Source organism: Aythya ferina (genome assembly GCF_964211825.1).
Source record: "Aythya ferina genome assembly, chromosome: 6".
In the NCBI taxonomy this organism is placed as follows: domain Eukaryota; kingdom Metazoa; phylum Chordata; class Aves; order Anseriformes; family Anatidae; genus Aythya; species Aythya ferina.
The window spans coordinates 13,627,371-13,643,134 of NC_140303.1; positions in this window are offsets into that span (position 1 = coordinate 13,627,371).

A 15,764-nucleotide genomic window follows, 5' to 3' on the forward strand; every position below is an offset into this window, starting at 1 on the left:
ACTGGCTGGAGAGATGGGCAGGAGAAACCAAATGAGGTTTAATAAGAGCAAGTGTGGAGTCCTGCACCTGGGAAGGAACAACCACACTTATCAGTACAGGCTGGGGACAAAATGCTGGAGAGGAGCTCTGAGGAGAAGGACCTGGGGGTCCTGGTGGATGACAGGTTGACCATGAGCCAGCAGTGTGCCCTGGTGGCCAAGAGAGCTAATGGGATCCTGGCGTGCATTAAAAGGAGCGTGGCCAGCAGGTCAAGGGAGGTGATCCTCCCACTCTACTCTGACCTGGTCAGGCCTCACCTGGAGTACTGTGTCCAGTTCTGGGCTCCCCGGTACAAGAAAGACAGGGATCTCCTGGAAAGAGTCCAGCGGAGGGCCACAAAGATGATACAGGGCCTGGAGCATCTTCCCTATGAGGAAAGGCTGAGACACCTGGGTCTGTTCGGCCTGGAGAAAAGAAGACTGAGAGGGGACCTCCTCAGTGTATATAAATATCTGAGGGGTGGCGGACGGAAGGACGTAGCCAACCTCTTCTCAGTGGTTTGTGGGGACAGGACAAGGGGCAATGGCTGCAAGTTAGAGCACAGGAAGTTCCGCACTGACACGCGAAAGAACTTCTTCACGGTGAGGGTGACGGAGCACTGGGACAGGCTGCCCAGGGAGGTTGTGGAGTCTCCTTCTCTGGAGATATTCAAGGCCTGTGTGGACACCTACCTGGGCAGCCTGCTCCGAGGAACCTGCTTTGGCAGGGGGTTGGACCCGATGATCTTACAGTTCTGTGATTATGATTTTGTGAAATAAAATTAAAAAAAAAAAAAAAGATTAAAATATTAAAATGCGTTGCCCTCTCTGAGGCTCGAACTCAGGACCTTCAGATTATGAGACTGACGCGCTGCCGGCTGCGCTAAGAGGGCGCTGGCTGCGGTGCCCCCATGCGGGGCCTGCAGCGGGGCGGGGCGGGGCGGGCCCGTGTCGGGGGGCGGCGGGCTCGGGGCGGGCAGGCGGCGCGGTGGGGCGGGGGCGGCGCGGGGCGGGACGAGGTGGCCGAGTGGTGAAGGCGATGGACTGCTAATCCATTGCGCTCTGCGCGCGTGGGTTCGAATCCCACCCTCGTCGGGGCCTTTTGCTGCCGGTCCCCTGCCCGCAGGGGTCAGCTCTGGCTCCCTGCTGCCCACCACCCCCGGCTGTCCGCAGCCAATCTGCTGGATTAGAGATAAAATTAAAAAAAAAAAGCACAGTAGTTGTAGGTTCTATGTAACAAAAAGGCAAGAGCCAAATTCAAGCCACAGAAAGCATTTATTAGGTACAAAGGACATTTACATGAAACAAGTCAACAAAACTCAGCCCAACAAACCCCAGCAGTAGGAACATCTCAGAGCACGGCCGCTTCAGCTTTAACTTTCTGATTTCCACTGCGAGTAGCAATTGTGCCTTAACACTACATGTAAGAGAAACAGCAAATACTATATGAAAATATAACATTATTTTGGGGAAGTAGCTGACAGATGTGGACCGAATTTCAAATGAAATTAGAAGCAAGTCAGACAAATGATCTCACCTGTCCGGTTATAAATCAGTGTTTACAGTGACAGCAGCAGTGATTTGTATTTCACCAGGTGGCAATGAGAAAAATCTGCTGCTGTTGCAATTTTTTAAAAAAAGATTACTGTACTAGAGTACTGCAACCATGAAGTACATCTTCACACTATTTACATGGAATCAATATTAAACTAAAACCAAAAGGTCTTCAATTTTCAAAGCTATAGCTGTATAAAAACTAGAGAATGACGGGATTCTGAGCTCTTCCAGAAAGGAAAATCGTTCTTCCGTAGCTGTTTAATGAAGAAAATGCCTTGCATTCCAGGCATGACAATTAGTCTGTAGAATAAGCAACTGATTTAGTTTTAATGCTATACATATTTAACATAACAAAACTGGGGCCCAGCAGCACGAAAGTCCTTCTGGATTTGCATAGAGCACTTAAGTACAAACAAACAAACAACAAAAAAAAAAAACATCAAAATGTTGTAACTACTTCAGAATGATCACTGATATTCCTAAGCAGCTAAAAACCCTTCAAAGCAAGGTGCTGCTGCTGCAAGGTAGCTTATGCATCAAGTAAACACAGAGCTGGGACAGCATCCTGTGGACTGTGTGGAGACCGATTGCTCTGATGCTCTCAGGGGTCCTTGCTACCTTATTGTTTTCTCCTGGTGAGGTTAAATATAACTACATGCTTCCCACAAAACTATTTTCTACTAACTCCTCACAACAGTATTCTCATATCCGCATTTCTATAGAAATTGAGATCTGATCACAAACAAAAAATCCTGGTCCTACAGCAGCATTGCTCAGCTTCTTGCAGTGTTATGAAGGCAAGGGAGAGAACAAAAGCTAGGTACAAGGAGAGCATCACTACTCTGCACAAACTGATACAGAACTAATATGGACAACCAACTCATCGCCTCTTTCCTGGCTGATTGACAATTGATGAGAGTTGGTAGAAAGGAACAAAGCACCGCTGTGTCAGTTTACGGCTTTCCATGACTAGCATCTGACTTGTCTCCACAGCTATGAAACAAGTCAGCTTAAAAGGAAGGGATCCCAGACCAGCCAAACCTCCGTTGTGAGCCAAAGGGACACACTGAATGCCCCTGTACATCCTTTCTATGCAAGGCAGCCATGCAGGAGCGGCCCAGACCCTGCACCTGCTATGTTCTTCTCCCAGGACACTTGTTTTTTCCTCTAATGTTAGGCAGGAGTTCCTCTGTTGAATCACTCAGCCCTGGATTTCTTTACCAAGTTTCTTGGTCTGCACACGTATCTCATTTCTGCTCAGATATCCACCATGTCCATCAGAGTAGACAGGTGGAGCTCAGAAGCAACCTCACCCTCCCTGTTAGCTCTGAGGAGCCTTTGCAAGTGTTTCAGTCTGTCCGACAGTATGGGGCTTAGGTTGTCCTCCAACAGCTCACATCCTGCTTGACTTCCAGCCTGGACAGAAAGGAGAGAGAGATGAGACTGAGGAAGTTGCATTATCTAGAACCAACAAGGGACTTCTCAGCTTACTAACTGTTCTGCTACTTGAGGATAACCACAGAGGTCAGCCCCCCCCCCTAATTCCCAAAGGATGTATGATAAAAATAGCATGTTCTGCTATTTCTGGACCCAGTTTTCCTTTAACTGGGCAAAGCTGACTCCCAACAGTGATTCTCTGAGTTCACTTGTGGCATTATACTGTTAGAGCTGCCAGCAGCAGACAGGAGTTCACCACACGTTAACAGTATTTCAGGTCTACAGAAAATACTCCCCTCCGTGGAATTACCAATGTTATCCCTCCTTATTTTCAAGGTACAATTTCTCAATTCTTCATTTCCCAAGTGCGTCCAATACCACCCAGTCAGGTTATTCCCACTAATGGTTTACAATTACAGCAGGTTTGATGCCTGCACAGTACTCTTCACAGCTACAGTTAAGTTCTCAGCACATTCTTTCTTACCCCTTGAAGAGGTGACATGGAACTCCTGATCAATGGACCAGTGATAGCTGGGGTGGAGACCAGGGACTGGGGAAGGTAGAGTGGAAGTCCCACGAAGTCTCCAAGGGGCTCAGTGTCCTCAGTTAGACATTGTTGCAACTGTTCTTCAAACCTGCAGAGAAAGATCAGGAGCACCAGTCACGCTGCCACCTGGCTTTGCTCTTGTAACCAGAAGGTAAAATAAGCGTTGGGGGTTCAGAGGTGTCTGCAAGAAGGATCTGATGTTAGCAGTCATTTCCAACACTGACTGACATCCCCAACTGCTATTAAAAAAAAAAAAAAAAAAAAAAAAAGCCATTTTCCACTCATTATATTGTGTTTTTATCTAGCTGCATGCTGGACATTTTGCCCAGAAGGGTACTCTGAGATGCATTATCAAAATCTTTACTGAAATCCAAAAAATTACATCAACTAGCTTTCCCTTGGTAAACTACATGGATGACCTTGTCATAAAAAGCAATTAAGTTTGTTAAGCAGCACCTTCCCTCATGAACCCATGTTGGCTGTGACCAATGACCATATTGGCCTTCAGGTGTTTTTTAATAATTTTCTCCATAATTTTACCAGGTACTGAAGTAAGACTGACAGGCCTGTAACTGTAAGAAGGACAAGAAAGACAACCCTGGTAATTTGGAACTGATATGCTTGATGAAGGAAGATGAATCTGGAGATAGTCTAAGAAACAACCTAGTTTCTTAGCACTGTTGGAATTCAGCTTCCCAGTGCATTCAGGTTAAAAATTGCTAACGATTGTGGGCTGGAGCTGCAAGGAAAAGATGTTGCTCTGATAACTCACCTTCTGCTTTCCATTTTTTCCTGTTGCAACTGTCTTAACAGCCGCTCCGGGAGAAGGTCCTGGGCCGAGGTTGTGTCTGTGAGTGGATCTGCACTGGGAATGCTCCTTTCTTGACTCAAGAGCATGTTCATGCCAGCACCATTTTGTTCTGGCATCATGGAGACACTACGGGGTTTCTTAAAAGAGACAGTAGATTTTATCCTTGACCTGAGAGGTAGAAGGGAACAAAAACAAAACACAGAAATTGTTAAGAGTTTGTTTTTTCCCTACTAGCATAGAAATATCTGGGAGTAAAAAGCAAACAGAGACATAGACTACAGTACAAGGGTCTAACAAACCACCACCACCAAGTGGGACTTGAGAAGAGCAAATCTGACTGGGATTCACTTCAAAGAACTGTACCCATCCAGTATTTGCTATACAAAAGAGCAACAGATAAGCTTCTGAGACAGAAGAGAGGTTGGCTTTACTCTGAACAGGGCTAGAGAATTGAGCTAGGCTCCTGAGAGCTCTCAAATCCATTAATACCACATGGACATATAGCTTTAAGGCAGCCTCGCCCCTCAACCATGCATTTTCCCTTACATCCTACAAGGAGATGTACAAAAGCACGTTCTAAGAGAATGTCACGTACTGGTTCATGACATCACAGTAACAGGATATGACTGTGACAGAGGCCCTGAGCAACCTCCTCAGAATTCACCAAGCAGCTCTGGTGGCTTCATGGGCAGCTGAATGCCAATTGGGCAGCGTCAGCAGCCATCTCACCTCTCATTGCCTTGCCGGATCTCCTCCTGCGTGCGCAGTCTGGCTTGTTCCCACGCGTAAGGGATAGCGAAGTTCTGTAAATGCTCCTTGAAGAAGTACACACGAATCTGTCCATCTTCACTTACTGCTTCTGTGAATAAACAGCATTTATTATCAGTACAGATTTTCTCTTCAAAAGGAAAGCTTTAGTATTAAAAAGCCAATATGAGGGAAAGTAATGTGTTCCCATTCAAGTAGATTTTTGTTGTACTCAGCATGTAAAAATAAGGGTTGTCCTGAGCTATTTTACTGCTCAATATACCACATTACTGAGGAAGAGCATAAAATGTTCTTTCATCTTCATTTTAAAAATTCTGGTGCATCTAAGCACAGTGTTCAGCAAGTTCAGTAACCATTTCAAAGGAGACTCTCTATAATTAAGCCTAACAAAGCATGGAAAAAAGTCCACACACTTTTAAATTGAAAGTAAACAGAATTAAAGACAAGCTTCATTAATCCACGGAAGTGTTCGTTAAGAGTGGCAGTCTGCCATCTCAGATGATCTGAGCTGATGTGGCTTGTCAAGTACCAATTCTCGGTCTGTGGGTGAATCTAAACACCCTCTGCTCTGCCTGGGAGAAGACTGAAAGACTGACTGTATTTCTCCACACAGAGAGAAGTGTGCTGAACACAAGCTCAAGTCATCATCAACAATAAGTATACACTGAATAGCAGAAAGACATGCAGTAAGCACACTGTCATTCTGCAACACGAAAAAAAGATCAAGACCAAAGCTCCATCCCTGCTACATTGATACCCACTCACTCCGATGCATGAATGCACCACTGCCAAGTTATTAAACGTTTATGCAAGAAGTGTCATCCTTGCTGTAGAAGGACATAAGATACCTGGTGCAACAGGCAGTTTTGGTGGTTTCCAGTCTCTTAGCTTATGATCAATGCAGACTGCCAGAATAGCATCCCAAGGGATCTCATCAACAGAAGGCCCGTCAGAGCTCCCTAATGTCCTGTTTTTCCACTTCTGATACGTTTTGCTTAGCAGATTCTCCACTTGAGACTGGATCAGTGGTTGAGTATGTGAAGAATTAGCGATCTGAGATACATACTGAAAAATCATGTGGCAAACAGGACTCCAAGGAGCTACAAGAAACAAACAAAAACCAAGTAGATTGTGAGAATGTGTGACATAGCCAGACCACGCATACATGAAGTCGATAGCTCAACACAGCGTAGACACTTTTAAGAGAAATGATGCATGCATGTTGCAGCAAAAAGGATGCCACAACATCAAGTACGTACCACCTAACGGAGGCAGGTCTAGGTAGGGGATCTGGAAGGACAGCACAGCCTTTTTCAGCCAGGCTAGGTGATCAGGCATGTTCCACTGCAGGTGGGGTAAGAGCTTGTTACCCCCAGGCTCTGAAAACTCAGTAACAGGCCAAGACAAGTCACAAAGATGCTCTGAGGATGCTGCATCTGAAAGAAACTGCAGCACACTGTTGTACAGCTCTATGATGGCCCCAGGCTCCTGAGATGGCAGGCCAGCTAAACGTCTCTCCTTCCAGTCAAGGTAGAAGCGCTTGCCAAATTCACCATCAATCCCATCCTCAATGTACTCCTGAAGGGTCTGACTGCAGATCTTAAGGGAGTTAGGGCACTGGGAAACCAACCAGCCCACAGCTGCAGCAATCTACGACACACAAAACATGAGTGGTTGGAAACCCAACTTCACAGTGATCGAGACACTAATGATTCAATCCCACAACCTTGCGTTTGATGTAACAGAATTTAAGATTCTATGCAGCAAAATACAAATAGATTATCTCTCAACATTCTCATATGTGCAGCAATTGTTCTCCAGCTAGGTGGTCTCAAATTTAATTCACATGCAGCGGTCTCAGGAGCAGACAGGCAGAGGCTGTTCATATAAGGTGCCATTTTGCCATGAAATTCTCTGCTCCAGAATGCTGGGGATGTCAAAAATTTATCTGGGGTCAAGAAAAGATTTGGCAGATTCACAAAAGTTAGCTCACAGGGACTAAACCCAGAGAAGTCAAGCCTGATCCTGGCAGTCCATAAACCACAGAGATGCCAGCTGCAAGGGTTTGCAGGGGAGCATCACCCTGTGCTTGCCTCGTTCCTTGCACATTCTTTCCCTAGGGACCTTCCTCAGCCACTGTGATCAAGGAATACAGTGGCCGGAGCTGCTGTCATGTCAGCTCAGCTGTTCTCAAACATTAACCTCACCCACCTCTCCAACCCACCCTGCTATGTCTCTCACACATGACACTTAGTGTTAAATATCCAAGGCATTAGTAATTAAGGAAGGTTAATTATAAACTAATTGAGTATGTTTTCATGTTCCAATCCACTGTTCTTACCCTTTTTGTTCCTTGTAAGTCATTGATAGAACCTGATAACTCAACAATGATGTAGTCTGAAATAAGCTGGGCTGAAATCAAGTCCTGAAGCATTAAACCTTAAAAATAAAGAAACAAAAAAGAACAAAAAAAACATCACACATACACAGAGAAAGAACACAATATTTATCTTCTACTCTGACCCAACTGCACGCACTGTATACGTTCCCAGCATGTTTTCCTTCTCCATCCTTCCCCTAGACTCTCAAGATCAAATATTGTGTGCTAAGAACAACTGGAAGCCAAAGAAGAGTTCATCACTTTCCATCATGATCAACTATTAAAGTCTTTGGATTTCTACCAAAGCTGTGAAAATGCATTGTACTTTACCGTCTCTGTCTGCTAGGCTCTGTATTTGAGATTACACTAGCCACAAAAGTTCTACCTTGGGCATTCACGTTATTTTTACGTCTTAAAAAAAAAAAAAAAAAAAAACAAACAGTTATGTACCTTCTTCAACTTCTTTCTCTATGGCCTCTTCCGCAGTGGGGACTACAACCACTAAAGGAACTATTGGGTGGAAAGGTTTGACCTGAAGCAACTGTTTCAGCTGCAGCAAAGCTGAAAGCCAATAGACATCTTCTTCTGCAACATCTTCACTCCTTACTCTAGGGGGCAGGAGAAGGATGAGTCCACTGGTTCCAAGTAAGTCTTTTTGCATGTTCGCTGCATCAAGCTCAGAGTCAGAGAGCACACCATGTACCACCTATACAAGAAACAAAGATGACAACAGTAAAGTAGCTAAGCAAAGCAATTTTCTGAAATTTACTGAAAACTGCAGTTCACTATTATTAGCATTCAACTTTGATATTAATTACCAGGAGCTCTACAAGTCTTCAGACAATGATTGTAAGAAAGATGTCTTCAACAGATGCATGTGAACACAGAAGTGTACTTCAGCACCTGATGTACCTGATTTGGCATTGGAAATTGAGAAGATTGAGGTTCTACTGGTAAACTGTATTTAGGCAGGTATTACTTGATTGACTGGAAACAAGGAGAAATACACACTTTTTTCCAGACCTTTTCAACAACCCTATCCCTGCCAGTATTATCTCTCTCTGACAGGACACAGCATGAGAAGCTCCTAAACAATATCCACTGGAAAAGAGCACACCCCCTTTTACAGCCTGTCAGGTATCACAAAATTGCTCTCACTTACCTTAACACACACACTGACGTTAATGCTTCTGCTCCCTTGCATGCCAGGAGAATTAAATAATGTCAGTGTTTGAATTCTACCTTCTGCACATGAAGCATTTTTCTTCCAGCTTTTGTCTCCAATAAATTTGGTCTTAAACCAATCCACCAATACTCTAGCAAACAAGAAAGTGGTTTTGTTTGTTTGTTAAATGGCATTTTGAAGTATTTAGCAACAACAATTCTCAGATACCAGAATCTATTACAACCCTCATAATGCCTGGATTTTGCTACGCGTCTATCAGATGTCCTTAAATTCTCCATAATATTACCTAGCTAAAGGTTTTCTGTTTTCAATATGAGCAAATGCTATTCAATGAACAACAGCAGAAGACAATACGGACCACTGCCAAAATTCTAGCTGTATCTTTCAAGTGCTCTGGAGAAAAAAAATACAGCGGTTTGATATGGTAGAGTAAAAGCATACATCAAGGGCTACATACTACTATTCTTCCATTCCACTGCCATACTTGAGAAAGGGACTGAGAAAATAATCTCTTCTGCTTACCTGTTGAGATCATCCTCTGCATATTCATCACTTGGCAAAACCAATAGCACTTTCCAAAATATCTGATCTTGTTGAAATGGTATATGTTCAGTGATTAATGAGGTGAGATCCAGGGGAGTCCAAGCTAAATCACTTAAAGAGAGACAGAAGCTGGTTAAAAAAAAAAAAAAAAAAAAAAAAAAAAAGACTCCCTAGAGCTACATCCCCCTCCTGGAGAATGTTCTTCTTGCCTCGAACAACTTACATTACTGCAACTGGTTACTGTCTAATTCAAAAAGCTCTGAAGTTGTGTTTCATCTTTTAGCTTTGTTGCCCATATATTTCACCACACCCCAGATTCCTTCCTTCCCCAGCTCTCCTTCAGGAATTGCAGCTGCCAGGTCTGTTAACTGAGCCTTGCTTTGGGGATTGTGGGACAATACACATATCACTTCACCTCCACACTGCTTAAATACCCATCTCCAGTGAACACACAGGGCACTGGAGTGCATGGCAAGTCATGAAAACCAAGTCTCCTGCTGCACATTTAAAACCAAGGTCAATCCCTTTGTGCCACAACCCAGACTGATAACTGCTTATATAATCATCTCTCCCTATACCCCTCCTATCCCACCCAGGGGCAAAATTTAACAAATACACACCAGATCCTTCAAGTTATACCCACGGCATTAGGATAAGACAGCCAACACTTCCAGGGATTTACCATCCAGTTCCCTTATCTAGAAAATACTTAGAGAAGCAAGGCCACTAGTGGCTACTTGAGTATGATTTGCCACTCTGAGGTGACATCTTCAGGATCTCTGGCATTTCTCTTACAGTTTTCTTAAAAAGAAAACAAGGATCAAACACTAACTTACCTTAACAATTGCTGGTAGAAGTGACGAACTCTAATTTCATGCACTGTCTTGTTTCTCATCCAATTCAGCCTGGAAACAAAAGATCCTTTGTTGTGATTTTTTGGGTAACTATAGCTAAAGATACTGCTTTTACAGAACACTAAGACCTGAGAATTACTGCATATGCTTTAGAAAGATGCAGTTAATAGAAGAGTGATTTCTTTGGGTTTTCAGTCTTTCATGGCATTTGTGCAGAAAGGGTCTTCTGGGAAAGGTATTTAAAAACAAGTTGTATTGCAAAAACATTAACTTTCACAATGGAAGAAGAGAACTTACTTTCCAAAAATCAGACTGCCACCCGCTCTCGTAAGTATCCTTACCTCGTGCAAGAGATTCCCAGCTTTCCTCCATTCCCCAGGTTTACAAGTCTCCTGCACAAGTTCTCCATGGCTATAGGCCACTCAGCACTGGGGGACAGAGCTTTCAGTTTATTTTGGGGATCTGTGCAACAGGGAGCAGCTGGAAATGCCCTCATTTGACGTTTCAGCTTTGTTCGAGCTGCCACTGCCTGCCTCCACCTTGAAAAGAGAAAAAATACGGTCCCATTAATGAACTGCAGTCCATCATGGTGTTCATCTTTGCTCTTCAGACTGGATCAGGCTCTCAAACACCTCACAAGTCCCAGTCTGCAAAGGGGAGAAGGTGAGGTGGTGTGTGTGGCTCAGGTGAGGCTCAGGCTGTTGTGTACACAGCTGCAAACTCACATTTTGGTGAGATCTGCCCACCATACCTGTTCATCATCCGAAAGGGTCAGCTTTATTTCTAGCTAGAATGAAGCTGAAATCTCCTATGAAGCTTATTACTGGACTCTGATGAAGACATGTTCCACTCCCTACGTAAGGCTGAGCAACATTAGAGGCTGGTAACAAAAACGTAAGCCTACCCTTCTACCGAAGCCAACCAGACATCAAAAACTATCTCAAAAAGAACACAGCCAGACAGGTGCAGTTTAAACCCTATTAACCACTCCCTGCCAGGACTCCTGAATAAAACAGTTGTATCAGAGGATGGCCACTCACCGTTGCAAATATTTGCAGAAACACTGGAGCTCCTGAAGGGTTTCCTTTGCAATCTGGAAAATCTCATCCTCCAGGAAGTGGTCCATGACATGACCACAGACTTCTTCCGAACAGCGGGCAATACGGGCTTGCCGGTCTCTTTCTAAGGCACATCTAATTCAAAACAAAACAAAATCAAGACCCCTAGCAAGGTGAATGCCAGAGCAAGTACTAAAACAACTAGCTGTAGCACAAACAAGGGAAAGCACCAGCACAACTAGCAAAGAGGAGGGATTTTCCTTGTACTTTACGGCCCGTCCAAATAAGGCTTGTAACCAAACCTGAAGTCATTCAAGATTTCACACTGATCACAGACTTCCAAAGAAAGGTCTGCAGCCGAGCTGTAAGGGTGGCAGAGTAAGAGCAAGCATATAGGGCAGCCTTGTCCAAGAGAAAGCCTCTATCACCTCCACCTGGGAGGATTGCTACTGAAATGACAAACTGGCAATATGCTGCATGGCAAGTACACTTCCCCTCTCTTTAAAGCAGTTTATGGAAGATGAGCTTGGAGAAGGCCAAGCAAGGAGTTCAGCACTCCCTTATACCCTTACCCTTTAAAAAGCACCTACAGCAAAGTATAGCATATGGGATGTCGTACTTACTTTAACTCATTGGCTGAAGCTTCTTGAACAGTCTCGTTTATTACTTCTTCCATTAACTCCATACCCACCAACTGACTCAGCTGCTTTATTAACTGTTCTCTTTCCTGCCTTTGCCTAGAAGGACAGAAAAGATATTTACACAAGTAGCACCTGGCAAGCCTGCCACTTTGCTACAGAAACACTACACGCAGACCCATGGTTAACTCATCTAAAATGGAGCTCCCCCTAGCTGGCTTCTCCCTCTATAAATTAAAAACTGGCTTGTGTGGAGTCACATCTTATCATCATACAGGTAAGATTTGGGTTCTTTCTTTCTTGCTTAAAAAGTCACAAGTAGCAATCTCAGCAGCATACTCACTGCGTACAGCGGGGCCAGAACGCATCTCCCCCTCTGGAAGCTCAGGGTGAATAAAAATTCCTAAACATGCCAACCCACGATTTTAACAGGAGCTCCGTGAGGCTAACACACACTAACTAGCAGATTACCTCAGAACAGAGAAGGGACAGATTAAGTGACCCCAGGGCAGTTCAACATGAGACAAACTGAGCGGTATTGACAGCTGATAAAGTCACAGGGCTTGGGCACATGGCACAAGGACTCAGGTTGGCACCTGCTGTCCTCACGGAGCCTAAGGATAGATACAGCCCACCCTGCCCCACAGCAAAAGCAGCAGCTCACCTCTCTTCCTCCACTCTGCGCCTTTCCTCCTTAACACGCTCCCTTTCTGCGCTGAGCGTGCTTCCAACCACTTGTCGGAGGACTTCCTCCATCACTTCAGCCACCAGTTCCTCCACAGTGGTCTCCGAGGTACTGCGTGGAAACAGCAATTCTCTTTTCAATGCCAGGAAGCCATAAGCGGGAGCCTCACGGGGAAGGCACCCACACCTGTGCTTTTCTCAAGCACGCCCTTGCTCTGCTGTGGTGGGCAGACCTCAGCCAGCAGCCAAGCGCCTGCCTCACCTTGCTCATTCCCCACCCCACAGCAGGGCATGGGAGAAAAAGAACAAAACCAAGAAAACTGGTGGATAAAGACAGCTTAATGAGGAAGAGGAAAAAAAAAAAAAAAAAAGAAAATACACTCAAACACACAGACAGCCTTGGTGCTGCGCAAGCACAGCTCAGCAGCAGCCAAAACTCTGGCGTGTTATCAATACTGCTTTCGTCACAAACCCAAAACACAGCACCATATGGGGTGCTGTGAAAAGAGTTAGTTCCATCCCAGCCAGACAAGAACATCTGTAAATTTAGTATCTACCCTTGGCTAGCAAAAACACTTGCCATGTGCAGACCTCACGTTCTATTAAGATCAAGATTTCTCACTTTAGGAGAAGATCTAAAATCCACACAAGGACGCTGATTTTAATTTAACATTACTAGGAATAATCAACAGAAAAAAAAAAAAAGAGTAAATCTTATTCATTTTCATATTTCTTTTCCCTAAATAAATAACCTAAAATCCAAAGAAAATAAGCCATACCAGAGTCTAGCAGCCAGTTTATTCCTTGCTCACAGTCTCTGCCACACTTAGCTCACCCCATTTCAAATATTTTTATTATTTTTTACTATTATTACTTCTAGCCAAGAACAGAAGTTCAGCAGTTTACTTAGATGGGTAAAAGCAGTGAACTTGTTCTAGTCCTTGCCAAGAAACACCTCCATCAAATCTGTTTTTTTTTGTTTTTTTTTTTTTTAAAGTCAAATTCCTTTTTGGCAACTCAGTTCTGGATTAACGAAGTTAATTCTCACATCAGCCTAGTGAATCAGGGGTCATAGGGAGCTAACCACCCCTGCTGGGACTGAGCAGCACAGACAGAATAGCGCGTGTGCACGTGTAAGTGATCCTATTTATTATTAGAAAACATCACCCTACATCTTATTGTCTAAATGCTGGTACTTATTGCTAAAATTGTGAGTAACTTTCCTAAAGCCAAGTCTAGCATTGGCAACCAACCGGCAAGAGCAGGAGGCTGCACCAGAGACATACAGATGCTCCCTCCCACCAGCACATCCAGCAGTCTAGCAACTGCCTTGGAGAAGAAACATTTTAAGCAGAGAAGTAGAGCTTCCCTTCAGTGTACCAAAAAGACTGTCTCCGCTATAGACCTTGCTCAGTTTTATGATCTCCACACATGGTGCTGCTAAGGTAATTTCTAATTTTGTCAACACACTCCAGGAGTACCAGCAATAAATGTTCTTTACCAGATCGCTGCAGTCACGTAGTCAGCTCCTGCTCTGCCGACTTCTCTGCACTCTCCTTTGAGAACATCATGCACAAGCCCGTCCACCACCTCGGCAATGTCCTACAACACAGCAGGGGAAGCAATTGAAGCAAGTTGGAGCCCTGCTCAGGACAGCTGGTGTGCATGCATGAATTGGGAGTAAGGTCCTCCAGCCTTGTTTAAGTGATTATAACTAGCAACTGCGTGACTTCTATTTCTACTTACAGCCTAAACTAAGTTAATCAAGTACAACAGCTTGGAAATTCAAGGTTGAGTTTAAGAACCAGTTTAGAACCGTACAGTAACACCTCAGAGACAGAAGCAACTTTTTGTGTTATATACAGACAACACAACTTAGGAAATAGGGTAAGTGAATTTTGAGAGTAATTCTTATTTTTGTACTTTAGTTTCTTTTAGAGTTGCACTGCTCTACAAGTATTAGCTGACGTAATTTCAGGTGACCAGTTCTAGTCTTTACTGAAAGGTAGCCACATCCAGGTAGAATACAGCAGCTCTACTCCACAAAGCAGTGCAACACTCCAGAACAGGTTCAGCATTAGTGCATATCCTAACTTGCATGAGGGAGAAAAAAGGGAAACACCAAAAATACACAGGGTACAGTTTCAAACTTGCATCTGAAATTACACAATACTTCTTTTCAGAATAGTTCGAGGAACAATCTTAAAGTACCCGCCACTCCGAACCAGGCAGAGTCCATTTTTGCCTCTACATGATGTCAAGATTCTGAACAACTAAAATAACCTATCAGTCTCACCTGCTTTACATTATATTTTCAAGATTTTTCCCAAACATTCCATTATGATTTTTGATTTCCTTACTGTGTCTGTGTATACAGGCTGAGGCTTTGAAGAAAGAGGCTCAGGCTGTCCAGCAGACTGGGAAATTGCCTGCACAGGAGGTAGTATTGGCACAAGAGGACGAGGTAACAGTGAGGGCAGAAGATGAGCTTGAGGCTGGGCTCTTACTGCTGTGACATCTAAATCCACACCTTTGCTTTCCACTCTTACTTCTTTAACAGGTGAGTCAGCAGAGAAAAATAAAAATGGAAACACATTCAGATACAAATAGCTCAACTATTCTTTGCTGCTTGTTATATTTTAAAGCTAGCTTGTCTGACAAATCTCATCAGGTCATAAAACAAACCCACAATGGCAGCCTGCTGCCTTGAAGATATATAATTATATATTGTGGAAACCAATTTCTAGGCATAAATATTTTATCAAAATATTTTATATATTTATAAATATGTTAATATTTATATAAAATATATAGAGATTATATATAAACATTTATATATTTTATATACTATATATATTACAGGTAAAAATTTAAATGTTTTACATGAATATTCATAATTACTGCACATTGCCTCCAATATCAACCATATACATTTCCAATAACAAAACAACTTGTTTTAAGACAACTATGCCTAGCACCTACACACATGCTTCTTGAAAAAACAAAAACTATCCGTACTTTCAGCAAAGACAAAGCATAAATCCAGACACCTTGAAAGGGAAGATGATTGCATGCACAGGGGAACAAACAGCATATAAAATCTGGAAGCTGAAAGGGGAAGTCAGCTATCTGAAATATACATATTTATAGGTGAAATAACTACGTATTTCACCTATACTGGTAAAATTAAGCTTATTTCCGTCAGAGTATTTTCTGTATTTATTAATCACTGAGTGTTTTTGTTTTGTTTTTTAATTTTTTAAACACATGTAAGTACATTTAA